Source organism: Lotus japonicus, chromosome 3 (assembly GCF_012489685.1).
Source record: "Lotus japonicus ecotype B-129 chromosome 3, LjGifu_v1.2".
Lineage (NCBI taxonomy): Eukaryota > Viridiplantae > Streptophyta > Magnoliopsida > Fabales > Fabaceae > Lotus > Lotus japonicus.
Window position 1 is genome coordinate 31849253 of NC_080043.1, and position 12564 is coordinate 31861816.

At 38.1% G+C, this 12564-nt stretch overlaps 1 pseudogene; it reads left to right on the forward strand.

The window, feature by feature from the left end:
* The first annotated feature begins 4624 nt into the window (after positions 1-4624).
* LOC130743964 (protein NRT1/ PTR FAMILY 8.1-like) lies at positions 4625-11224 on the forward strand (annotated as a pseudogene).
* Positions 11225-12564: the final 1340 nt, after the last annotated feature.

A 12564-nucleotide genomic window follows, 5' to 3' on the forward strand; every position in this document is an offset into this window, starting at 1 on the left:
AAGGATGTTCAGTTGGCTAAGTATTTGGTGAAGGTTCAAGAATTGTTGAAGCAGATGGACAAGTTTCAGGTAAATCATGTTCCAAGAGAGGAAAATACAAGGGCTAACATATTATCCAAACTAGCAAGCACAAAGAAACCAGGTAACAACAAGTCTGTGATTCAAGAGACTTTGAAGGGTCCAAGTGCGAAGGAGGATGATGTTGTGATGGCAACGGGCGGAGCAACTCTAGATTGGATGGATAGAATTCGAATGTGTCTGGAAGCGGATGGATCAGAGTTGGCTCTATTTTCGAAGGATCAGATTCGAGAGGCGAGTCGCTACACAATGATGGGTGGACAACTTTACAAAAGGGGCGTTGGAGTTCCATTGTTAAGATGTGTTAGTAAAGAGGATGCAGAAAGAATTATGTTTGAGGTACATGAGGAAGTCTGCGCCAGTCATATAGGGGGAAGATCTTTGGCTTCGAAGGTGTTGAGGGCAGGATTTTATTGGCCAACTTTAAAGGGCGATTGTATGGAATATGTTAAGAAATGTGAAAAGTGTCAAGTTTTTGCTGATCTTCATAAGGCGCCTCCCGAAGTCTTAAGTTCAATGAGTTCTTCGTGACCATTTGCGATGTGGGGCGTAGATATTTTGGGTCCATTCACTCCAGCGGGGGCACAGGTCAAGTTTGTTCTAGTGGCAGTGGATTATTTCACGAAATGGATTGAAGCAGAGTCAATGGCAAAGATCACAGCTGAAAAGGTTAAGAAATTTTATTGGAGGAAGATAATATGCAGATTTGGAGTGCCAGCAACCATTGTTTCTGATAATGGAACACAGTTTACAAGCAGGAAGGTCAGAGATTTTTGTGCAGAGATGGGGATTGAGAACAGGTTCGCCTCAGTGGAACACCCACAATCTAATGGGCAGGTGGAAGCAGCAAACAAGATGATTTTGAATGGCGTGAAGAAGAGATTGGGCGAAGCAAAGGGATTGTGGGCTGATGAATTGATCACAGTGGTTTGGGCTTACAACACAACACCCCAATCCACTACTGGAGAAACACCTTTCAAGCTTACTTACGGAGTTGATGCGATGATTCCAGTAGAGATACAAGACATGACTTTTCGAGTGGCTACATATGAGGAAAATCAGAATCGAGATAATGTTCTAGTGGATTTGAACTTGGCAGATGAGGTAAAAGCATAAGTTCGTTTAAGGGAGGTTGCAGTCAAACAAAGGTCGGAAAGGCGTTATAACACTCGAGTGGTGCCTAGGAGAATGAAAGTGGGCGATTTGGTATTACGCAGAAAGACAAAGAGTCCAGCTGATTCGAAGTTAACACCTAACTGGGAAGGTCCATATAGAATTCTGCGAGATTTGGGACAAGGGGCTTACCACTTGGAGGAGTTATCCGGGCGCAGGGTTCCAAGAGCATGGAACGCGCAACACTTGCGCTATTACTACAGTTAAAGTCGTGTTCTGTTTTCTTTCGTTTCAGCGTGTTTTATTTTGTTCAAAGACTACGTCGTGTTTATTTGTTTGGTGGTTCATGTATCTGTTTAAGTGCCAAGACTATGTGGTTGTTTAGTAAGACTCAGTAGCATGCACTCTTTTCTCTACCCATTAGGGAGAGTTTTTAACGAGGCATGATGTTAAATTTTAATGAAAAAACAGGTATGCACTCTTTTCTCTACCCCGGGCGGGAGAGTTTTTACCGAGGCATAACCTTTAAAAATTCCTTGAGTGCTTTGTTAGCATTTAAGTTACTTGTCAACTTAGGTCTATCAATTGGGCGATTCCAGACAATTGAGAAAGAGTAAGTCTCTTAAAACTAGAGCGTTTGGCCACGAATTCATAAGCAAAGCCTTAACTTGGATTAAGCTTGTCCAACTTAAGCACAAAGTCTCCAAGCGAGCAAATTTCTGTATCAGAACAAATTGCGCTTCTGATCCCTTTATTTTTTATTCAATTCAAAATTGCAAAGGCCTTATGAATTCAAAGAATAGTTGTTAAAGAAAAATCAATTTTTCTTGAAATAGAAAATTTTGATAAGCCCAGGGCTTCGAGTTTGGAAGAATTCGTTAATGCCTTTTTATAAAGTAGACAGATGGTTAAGACCAACTCTTTGCGGATAAACGAATCCAGACGAAAGGTATTTTCGCAGTAAATTATTTTCATATTCTCATACTATTGGTGCAGTACTTTAAGTTTAGAGAACACAATAACCTTTAAATTAGTAATTGAGTTATTGCCTTTTAAGAAGGAATGGGAAGATTTTAGATGAAGAGAGGTGATATTAAAGTATAGTGTAGGGATGACACTTAGATTTTAAACTCAAACTTTGTTGCATTAATATTAAAGGGGGGCGTTACATTTAAATTAAAGCGGGAGATGCAAGAAGTAAGAAAGCAAGAAACTAAGTCAACCATTTGGTATAAGACCAACGGGAACAAGACAACATTTCAACTTTTCTCAAGAAGGGGTCAATTGCTTTCCCCTTCGCCCTCTTTGTTGTTGTTGTTGTTGTTGTCCTTGTCTTCTTCTTCTTCTTCTTCCTGTTCTTCTTCTTCTTCTTCATCAAAGTTGGGCGTGACTAATTTTCCTTCAACAATCCTAGCATAAGGATCAATGCCTTCAGTCTTGATAGGCATGTCGGGATTGAGGAACAAGATTTGTTCTTTGCCTTTGTTGAAGCCAGTTTCAAGTTGGGACAGAATTGAGGTTTTCAGAGAGGCCGTTTCGGCAGTGAGGTCATCAACAGTCTTGTTCAAAGTTTGTTTTTCTGAGGCCAAGGAGTTCGCCTCTTCCTTCATTTTTTGTGTTTCTTCTTCTTTCGCATTTAGTAAGGCTTCATCTTCTTCCAGAGTCTTTTTCAATTTTTCAAGTTCTAAAGCCAGATCTGCGGCTTTCTTCTCGTTGGCCTTGTTAGATTTTTCTAACAACTTCATGGTGGACTTCAGTTTTTCATTCTCTTTTTCTTTATCTTCAAGTTTCTTAGCGCTAGAAAGCCCATCAAAGCTGTTGGACTCAATTTCTATCATTTTGGAAATAGCAGCAATTTCCAAGCTCTTAGTCATGACAGCTTGATAGGCCTCCTGAAGCCCAATTTTTCTTATCTTTTCCTTATCAGCTTCAAACACAAGGTTTGTTTCCACAAGGGAGTTGAAGTTGATTCGGGAATCCCATAAGGAGGTGACTTCCTCAGAAGTCATATCCTCAAACTCTTTCAGTTCGTACTTCCACGAGGGCGGTGGAGCGCTGGAAGAACCATACTGATTCGCCCCTTTGGCGGCGAATTTTTCCAGTGAAGTTTGTATGGTGATTTTCTCGGCGGACTTCTCAGAATTCTGATTTCTTTTTCTTCTTTTCTGGGCTGGATTCTTCTCAGTCTCAGAGTGACTCCCTTCAGGTTCGGTCAGGGACTTAGCAGGGGATTGCTTCTTCTTCAACGCCTGTTGCTCGTGGCGAAAGCGGAGAATGTCATCTTCGGAAAGGCGAGACATCTTCGCTGAAAAATGCAAAAGAAGAAAATTACAGTTAGGATTTTGCATAAATTTTTGGGCGAATCAAGTTAAGAAGAAATGTTCTTACCAACAAAATGGGCTAAGTTTCTTTTCTTGAATGCTTCATAGAAATCATAAAGGTTCAAGTGAATCGTGGACAAGAAATCAACTTCATATTTTTCATCAGGGCTGAGAGAGGATTCGGGAACTTTGTGGATAAGTTAGGGCTTATCAGTCCAATAGAAGGGGAATCGTGGGGTTCCATCGTCAAAGTAGAAAACATCTCTACTTTGTTCGGATTCTTTTAGTTTGAAAAACTTGGCCTTCCAGTGTTTAAAGTTGCTTCTAAAGAGGGTAAATACTCAGCGTCCCCTGGCAGAGGACAAGGAAATATATTCGCCCTTCACCTTCATTCCAGTAGTTTCAAAAAAGGAGAAAAACTTTTTGCAGGTTGGTATTATGCCTAGGCAGATGCATAATAATTCAAAGGCGCGAAGGTAAGCCCAACCATTAGCGGAAAGTTGGGTAGGGGCGATGTTCATTAAGGTTAGGCTGGAGCAGGTAAAGTCAGGAAGGGGAAGTTTGTATTCAAGGTCTTGGAACATAGTTTTAAAGAAGTAAGTGTGATTTTTACCATTCGGGTCAGGTTTACCGAAACAACAGGGTTCGTCAGGGGTGCAGGCAACTATATCTAAATGTGCGTCATTACCATCAGCCCTAAAATTATATTTGGTTATCAAATCCATCACTTTGGGGATAGTGCGGAAGTCGCTGTATCTAGTAGCAATTGTCCGCGAGATCCATAAGGAGTCAGCGGCTGGAGGCTCTTTACGTTTCTTAGGTGATTTACGAGGATTTTTTGCAACCATTTTTTAGAGCAAGGTTTCCTGAAAATTAAGAGGAAATGGGGTTTGTCAGGTAGGTGTTTTCTATGAGTAAGTGGTGAAGTAGGTTGGGTAAACAAGTTCTAAGTTTTGGGGAAAATTATTTATCTTCAGAAAGTGATAGGGTGATTTTAAGTTTAAACAGAGGAAGGGCTTAAGAGAAACGGGAGTAGACAGGATATGAAAAATAGAGAAAAATAGAAAAGATGAATAAAAGTTGAGGGGAAGAAGAGATTACCAGGAAGAGAGATGACAAGATCTGGAAGGAGATGGGAAGTGTTTCTGGTGAAATTCCCAGAAATTCTTCAAGCACTTGAGGCAAGGCAGCGAATGTTCTTTGGAGGTATAGAGAAAATTACTGGGGAATAAGAAGAGTAGAGGATGGTAAGAAAAAGGTTTTTAGGGTCAAGCTTTATAGCGTGGTGAAGAGCAGGCGCGTCGATTCACCCTATAATAGAGGTTGTAAGTTCCAAGACGTGTCTCTTGATGGTCCATCAATTTTTACCTACGAAACGTTTTCTAGAGATGAATGGGTGTGTAGAGTTTAAGTTAAATAATTATTACTTTTGTGCTGTTTGATAAAGAAATGTCAGTGGGAATTAAATGCTGAGTGGATATGGGTTTTGGGGAATTGTCAGGCGCCGTTTCATCATGAGGTGTAGTTGATAGTTTCAAGTTTCAAAATATTTGCATATCTTGTTTGTAATTCTGACAGGAATATGATAGTGAAGTGACGGGAAAAGATCTCAGTCAGAGTTTTGAAAAAGAGAGCAGGTGAAGTAACTGCGATAATCGACAAGGGCGAAGCTTCTTTTGCTTATTGAAAAAGGCGAGGCTTCCTTTGCTTGTTACAAGGGCGAAGTTTATGTCGTTTATTATGTGTCATCTTTTGCATGTAACAGTTATCTAAGTTTAATGTTGTTAGCTTTATATGTTAAGGGGCGCTGAGTATTGTATTTTGGGCTTACTTAAAAGACACGCTGCACCTTAAAAGGGATTTTAAGATTAGGTGTCTTGTGGGCTTGTGTACTGTTATTGGGCTAATGACTTTTTGTAATCTCGTGGGCTTACCGAATTTGTACTATTGGGTCAGGCGACCCATGACCCAAACGGGTCAAAACCTCATAATATATAAAGAGGACACCGCCCAAGCGGTGGGGGATCCAACACTTTTTACTCATTTTGCTACTTTGTCATATTCTACTTTGGTTGTTTAATTGCTTAGCCCTGACCGGAGTTCTAGACCGGAACAAATATTCATTATTGATGGAGTCTTGTTTACCACAACTTTTTCTGGTTGAAATTGATTTGAACAAGGATGGATATGTTTACAAATCAATTACACCTACGATTAGATGACATATGAAGAAGTTATATGATATATAATGTAATAGAGAATGCCGAGAGATAAAGAAGAAAAATGAGTGGAAATAAATAGAAAAAGTGAGATGTACCAAAACTTTTTGGCTTAATACATCAGAAGGTCCCTGAAATTGTAAAGGGAATCAATTCCAGGGCTTGAAAATTTTTCGCATCAAATTGGGTCTCTAAGAAAAATTTTTAATTCAATTAAGGACAAAGTGTGTCTGATGCTGAAGTGTAGCCTACTCAGCTTTTCCACGCGGCATTTTAATTTTTTTTTAATTGAAAAATTCCAAAACTTAATTTATGTGGCTTTTATCTTTTTTCTTTAATTAGAAACTAATGTTATTTATTTATTTTTAATTCCATCTCATTTCAATAAAAATAAAACCTATTCTAATTAAACCTTAAAACTAAACCTAACTAACCTAATCTGGAAGGGGAAAAAGCTGCAAGAGAAGGAAGAAGAACGCAGAAGAGAAGGAAGAAGGGAAGGAGAGTGATCCCGCCACCACCGTCGCTGGCTTCTACCTCGACATCAACGCCTCCTCCTCCGATCTCCACCACCACTGAGTAAGATTATGGATTCTGGGTTTCGATTCCATTGTTCCAAACCCTTCTCCTCTTCTCTTTCTCCTTCTCTCTCTTACTCGTGTTCGCTTTCTCTCTCTAGAGCAAAGCTTCATCGTCGTCGCATCCATGAACATTCCTTCGACAATCAGAATTTATGAATAATTAGTGATGCTTTTGGTTTGATTCTGGGTTGGTGGTTTTTGCAGGTGGGGTTTGGGGTTTGGGTCTTAATTGGAGCTGAGATGAGTTAATTAGGGCTAAGATGAGTTAATTAAGGCTTAATTGGGGCTGAGATAATATAATTAGGAATTAATTATGAAAACTAGCTGTTTAGTTTCTACTGTTGCAGCTTGTTTATCTGGTTTTTTCAGGACTGTGCTTTGGCTTGCTCTGTTGCTGTCGGTTGGTTGGAGCAATGGATAGGTTGTTATAATCAAGGAAAGCTGATGATGCATTATGAAGGCTCTAGGCTCTTCCGTCTTTGTTTAAATCTTAGTTAGATGTGTTTTTGCTAATTCCTTGCTTGTCTTTTTTCTTCTGTAGTTGTTGCGTTACTTCTTCCTAGTTATCACTTTTTGTAATTTGCTTTTTTGTTGTGTGAAGGAGAAAGATGAAGAAAGTAGAAGGGTTTGGTGAAGGAGAAGGATGAAGAACGTGTTTTGGATTTAGGGTTGAATAGTTTTTTGCTGCGTGAAGAAGGAGATGAACATTTAAAAGAAGAAGAAAATAAATTATGAATATTTTGCTTAATTAGAGCTGAGATGATTAATTAGAGATTAGTATTAATTTACAATTAATTTAAATTAGGGATTTATTAAGTTTTTAAATTTTTTTCTGCTTAAATAAATGAGTTGGAATTAAAAAATAAAGTTTTATATTTTTTTAATTAAAAAATGCCACGTGTAATTGATAACTAGGACAAAATTGAGGTCTGGCAGCATTTGACCTTAATTGAATTAAAAAAAAATTCTTAGGGACCCAATTTGATGCGAAAATTTTTCAGACCCTGGAATTGATTCCCTTTACAATTTCATGTATTAAGCCAAACTTTTTTAACAATTATTTCCTCTTTTTTTCTTTTACCTTATCTTTTAGTTGAAATTTTAATATGTTTTTAGACCTTTTTCTCTCTTTTGTGTATTTTTTTGTGGCATTGACTCTCGGCATGTATTTTTTGTGCTTGTGATATCATTACATGTTTATTAGGCTTTCTGATTGGGGTTTAACTACTCAAATATATTGTTTTGATCAGCTAGCCTCCCTTTCCAATTCCTACGTCATGATAAAACTCAAAGCATACTATGGCTGATGACTTGTATACTATAGAATATAGATGACGCGGAAGAAGAAGAAGAAGATGACTTGTATACAAAAGATGGAACAATCAACATCAAAAAACAACCTGCCAACAAGAAAGAGACTGAAAATTGGAGAGCATGCCACTTTATTCTTGGTATTCGATTCTTTCATACACATTCCTATATAAATAGAATTTGATCTCCCTAAAATGCTAAACAAAATGTTGTGACAGGAAATGAATGTTGCAAAAGATTGGCATACTATGGCATCACCGCATCAGTATGAACAGGGCCGGTCCAGACATTTTGAAGGCTCGGGAAAAATAATAAAAATGGACCCCTAATAATTTTAACGTTCGAAATTTCATCAGAACCATTATGTTGGTTCGTTTGGCAATTGACCTCTTGCAACCCGTCAAGCAACGCGACCTAAGTAACATACACAATTACTAACCACTAGACTAGCTCAAGTCATTAATAACATCTTGAACATTAATTATTATAACTAAATTTTATTTTAGGGGAAAGTTTAATGAGAATTTTTTTTGAGGCCCCTTCTTTTTGGAGGCCCTGGGCTGTGGGCCTGCTTGCACAGGCCAAGGGCCGGCCGTGAGTATAAACCTAGTGAACTATCTCTAGGAACGCTTCCACCAAGGAAATGCAACTGCTGCAAAAAATGTCACAACCTGGTCAGGGACATGCTACCTCACACCATTGTTTGGTGCCTTTTTAGCAGATTCATACTTGGGACAACTATCTATGTCATTGTAAGTTCATTTGAAAAGAAAAACTTTCTTGTTTGTTGAGGGCAAAAAATCTGCACTCTTCTCAATCTGTGTTCATATATTAATGTCTATGTTTCCTAGTCAACAAGGATCACTCCAGTTGTTAGACACTAAAACCTTCTTTATTTTAATTGTTTATTGTAAATTTTGTCTTTACTTATTGTATTACTCTCAAGTCTCAAGCATAATCCAAAGTTTCAGTTCACTTTTCTTCTTTAGTGCACTTTTCTTCTTTTTTCTGTAGTCGTTTGGCCAAATCTGCACTCTTTTCAATCTGTGTTCATTTTTTAATGTATGAGGTTCCTAGTCAACAAGGATCAGGCCAGTTGTTAGACACTAGAACCTTCTTTTTTTAATTCTTCATTGTTAATTTTGTCTGTCTCTTCACTTATTGTATTACTCCCAATCATAATCCAAAGCTTCAGTGCATTTTTTTTTTTTTCCTATAGTCATCTTGTCAATTGATTTCCTTTCATAATTGTTTGTTTCGAACTACAAAACAACGAGGATACAATTTTAAGAAGAGGAGGTGAACTTCAAAAAACTAAGCACAAAGTGATGAGTTTTGAGAAAGAAGGCGAAATAACGTATGGTCTATTTTATTGGTCAATATTGTTCAAGGAGTGGATCTCCTTTGCACCATGCAAAAGCTAGGTACAAACTAATTTTCCCTAAGATACCTATTCCTTCTACAATTGGACTAACAGCTTTCCCTAACCACACTGTTAACTGTCTAACTTCCCTCCTAACTACTAACTTTTCTGTTTGTTTATTCTAGTGTACACCCTCCATATTTCCCCAGTCCTATTACATTTGTCCCTATCAGCATGTATATTATCTTGGCTCTAGTTTCATTTCATCTTATAGTCTTCACTTTATCTTTTCTCTCATTTATTGCATTTGAAATTTTCTAGAAATTTCAATCGAAGTTATACCTGAACTGTGTTTCAGAACATGATTCTCAGAAATCAAAGGATAAAATTGTAGGAGGATTAGCCCTGTTAATTGTGATTGTTTGTTTACTTTGCAGGGAGTGGCACTTTTAACATTTTCAGCTATTGTTCCTGGTCTAAAGCCTTCATGTGACGCTGATAGTTGCAGTCCAACGTCAGGACAAACTGCAGCTTGCTTTATAGCACTCTACTTGATTGCTCTTGGAGCTGGTGGTATCAAACCATGTGTGTCATCTTTTGGCGCTAACCAATTTGATGACAATGATGAAACTGAGAGGAAAAAGAAGAGCTCTTTCTTCAATTGGTTTTACTTCTCAATCAACATTGGCGCACTTATCGCTTCCTCTGTGTTAGTTTGGATTCAGATGAATGTTGGTTGGGGATGGGGTTTTGGAGTACCTGCAGTTGCAATGGTCATTGCAATTATATTTTTCTTCATCGGTAGTCGATGGTATAGACTTCAACTTCCTGGAGGAAGCCCCCTTACCAGGATTTGTCAAGTTATAGTTGCAGCATCAAGGAAACCTAAAGTCCAAGTGCCGGAGAATGAGTCTCTTCTTTATGAGACAGCTGATGCCGAATCTAACATCAAGGGGATTTGCAAACTTGAACACACTACTAAATTAAAGTGAGTTATCAAAATCATGTTTGCATTAACTTTTAGACATCAGTGGTGAAAAGGAAATCTTCATATGCTATTCTGATTCAAATGAATGATATTGATTGTTAGAGTATCTAAAAAGTATATGTCACAATCTCTTAATTGGATGACTTAAGTTCCAATCCATTCCATTTTATTTTGACAGCATGAAGGATCTGCCAAACCCATGGAGACTCTGCACAGCAACACAAGTTGAGGAGCTCAAGTCTTTTATACGCTTGCTCCCAGTTTGGGCATCACTGATTGCCTTTGCAACTGTATACAGTCAAATAGGCACCATGTTTGTGTTACAAGGCAACACAATGGACCAGCACATTGGCCCTCACTTCAAAATTCCATCAGCATCCCTCTCCCTCTTTGACACTCTCAGTGTCATCTTCTGGGCTCCAGTGTACGACCGCATCATCGTCCCCTATGCGAGAAGGTTCACGGGCAATGAACAAGGACTCACGCAACTTCAAAGAATCGGCATTGGCCTCGTCATCTCCATCATATCCATGATCGTTGCCGGCATTTAGAGGTTATTCGCCTCGACATAGTGAGGAAAAACAACTACTATGATCTTGAGACCATTCCCTTTTCAATCTTTTGGCAAATCCCTCAATATTTTCTTATAGGAGCTGCTGAGGTTTTCACTTACATTGGTCAGATGGAGTTCTTCTATGGTGAGGCGCCTGATGATATGAGAAGTTTGTGTTCTGCTCTGTCACTCACAACTAAGGCCTTGGGAAATTATGTGAGCACTTTGCTTGGTATTATCGTAACAAAAGTCACAACAAGCAATGGAAGTCTTGTTGGATTCCAGATAACATGAATAGGGGTCATCCTGACTACTTTTACTGGCTTTTGACCATTCTGAGCTTGCTCAACTTCGTGGTGTATCTCTGGATTGCTGAGAGATATACATACAAAAGGGTTTCAGGAAATGCTCATTGAGATGTTGGTGCCGAGTTTCACAACTCCATTTGCTCCATAATTAAGTATATTGAATAATCAACTGTAAATATTTAAACAACTCTATGGTTTAATATGTATTCGTTCTAATGCAGTGTGGATTTTTGATCTTTCTCTAAAGTAAATTCTTTACTTTATTAGAGTCGAGTCTCCAATTGGAATTTGCTATTGATTTTTGGTTTTTCGGTGCATTTGTATATTGGCATTTAATCTTTCTCTGTGGTTGGATTGTATGGATGCTATTTGAAGTGTGTTCAATTAAAGGTTGTACAGATTTTTTATGCTTGGTCAAACTACTTGAAAATTGAGACTTGATTCAGCTGTAAATGTATGTGGAGTAAATCTGTTGCCAACATTGGGCTAACTTCTCCCCAAGATGATGCTTTTTGAAGGGCTCTAAATCCTCTTGAATGCAATTTGTATGCTATTTTGGAAGTTCAATCGCTATTCAATGTAAGTTCACATCAATTTATAATATATAATTTTCGAGTAGATAACCAATCTGTCAGTAACAAACAGGTACAATTTATGGGTCATAAAACATAGGAAAATTACTACAAAGTATAAATTTATTGATGAGTCAGACTGTAACACGAGGCAACTTTGTTTGGTTGGAGGGAGAGGAAAGGAAAGGGAAGGAAAACACGGAAATCGAGGAGTGAACTTGGACTGAACCTTAGTCCAAGTTCACTCCTCGATTTCCGCATTTTTCTTCCCTTTCCTTTCCTCTCCCTCCAACCAAACATAGCAGAAGGGAAAACTAAGACCATATAAAATGGTTAAACAAAAAATGTTTTGTTTAACCCTTTTCTACCCCACTTTTTCTCTTCCCAACACTCCACATCATCTTCTCTCTCCAATTCAACAAACTTTCAACAATTACACACTCCAATGGTTTTACTTAACTCTCAACACCCTACCCCACCACTCACCCTACCCCACCACTTTTTTATTTCACATTTTTATTTAATTTTATATTTTTGTTTTTATAATTACATAAAATTACAATTATCGATTTAAATTAAATTAAAACAATAAACACTTAACAAATTTGAATGTGATCTTCAAAGTGGTTGTGATTTTGGTTGTAAAATGGGTTGTTTGAAGAATTCTGGGTGTTGAAATGGTGATTGTTGGGATCCATTTCAATACAAATGCTAATAGATAGATAAATAAGATGGTGAGAGAGATAATAAGAGAGTGAAAAAACTTGGTTTTTTTTCTGTGTCCAAATCAAACGAACCAAGTCTCTATTTATAGAGAAAAAAAAATCATGAATTTTGGTATAATTTTTTTTTCAGAAAATATTTTTTTTGATGAAATAATTGAGTTCAAAAGATAAGGAAAAACGAAATCCGGACTGACCAACCAGAGGCTGCCACGTGGCAGGGGCAGAAAAAACCGTCTTCTCTCTCCTGCAGACAAGGCGCGTCACGCACCTTGTCTGTGCGTGTTGCACACGCGCCTGCGGTGGCCACTGGCCTCACGCCACGTGGCACACCGCAGGCTCTTTAAACATGTTGAACATTTTCAACAATTTGACACTCTCTCTCCCCTTTCAACCAATTTCAACAAACCATTAAACCTCTTCAACAACTTTCAA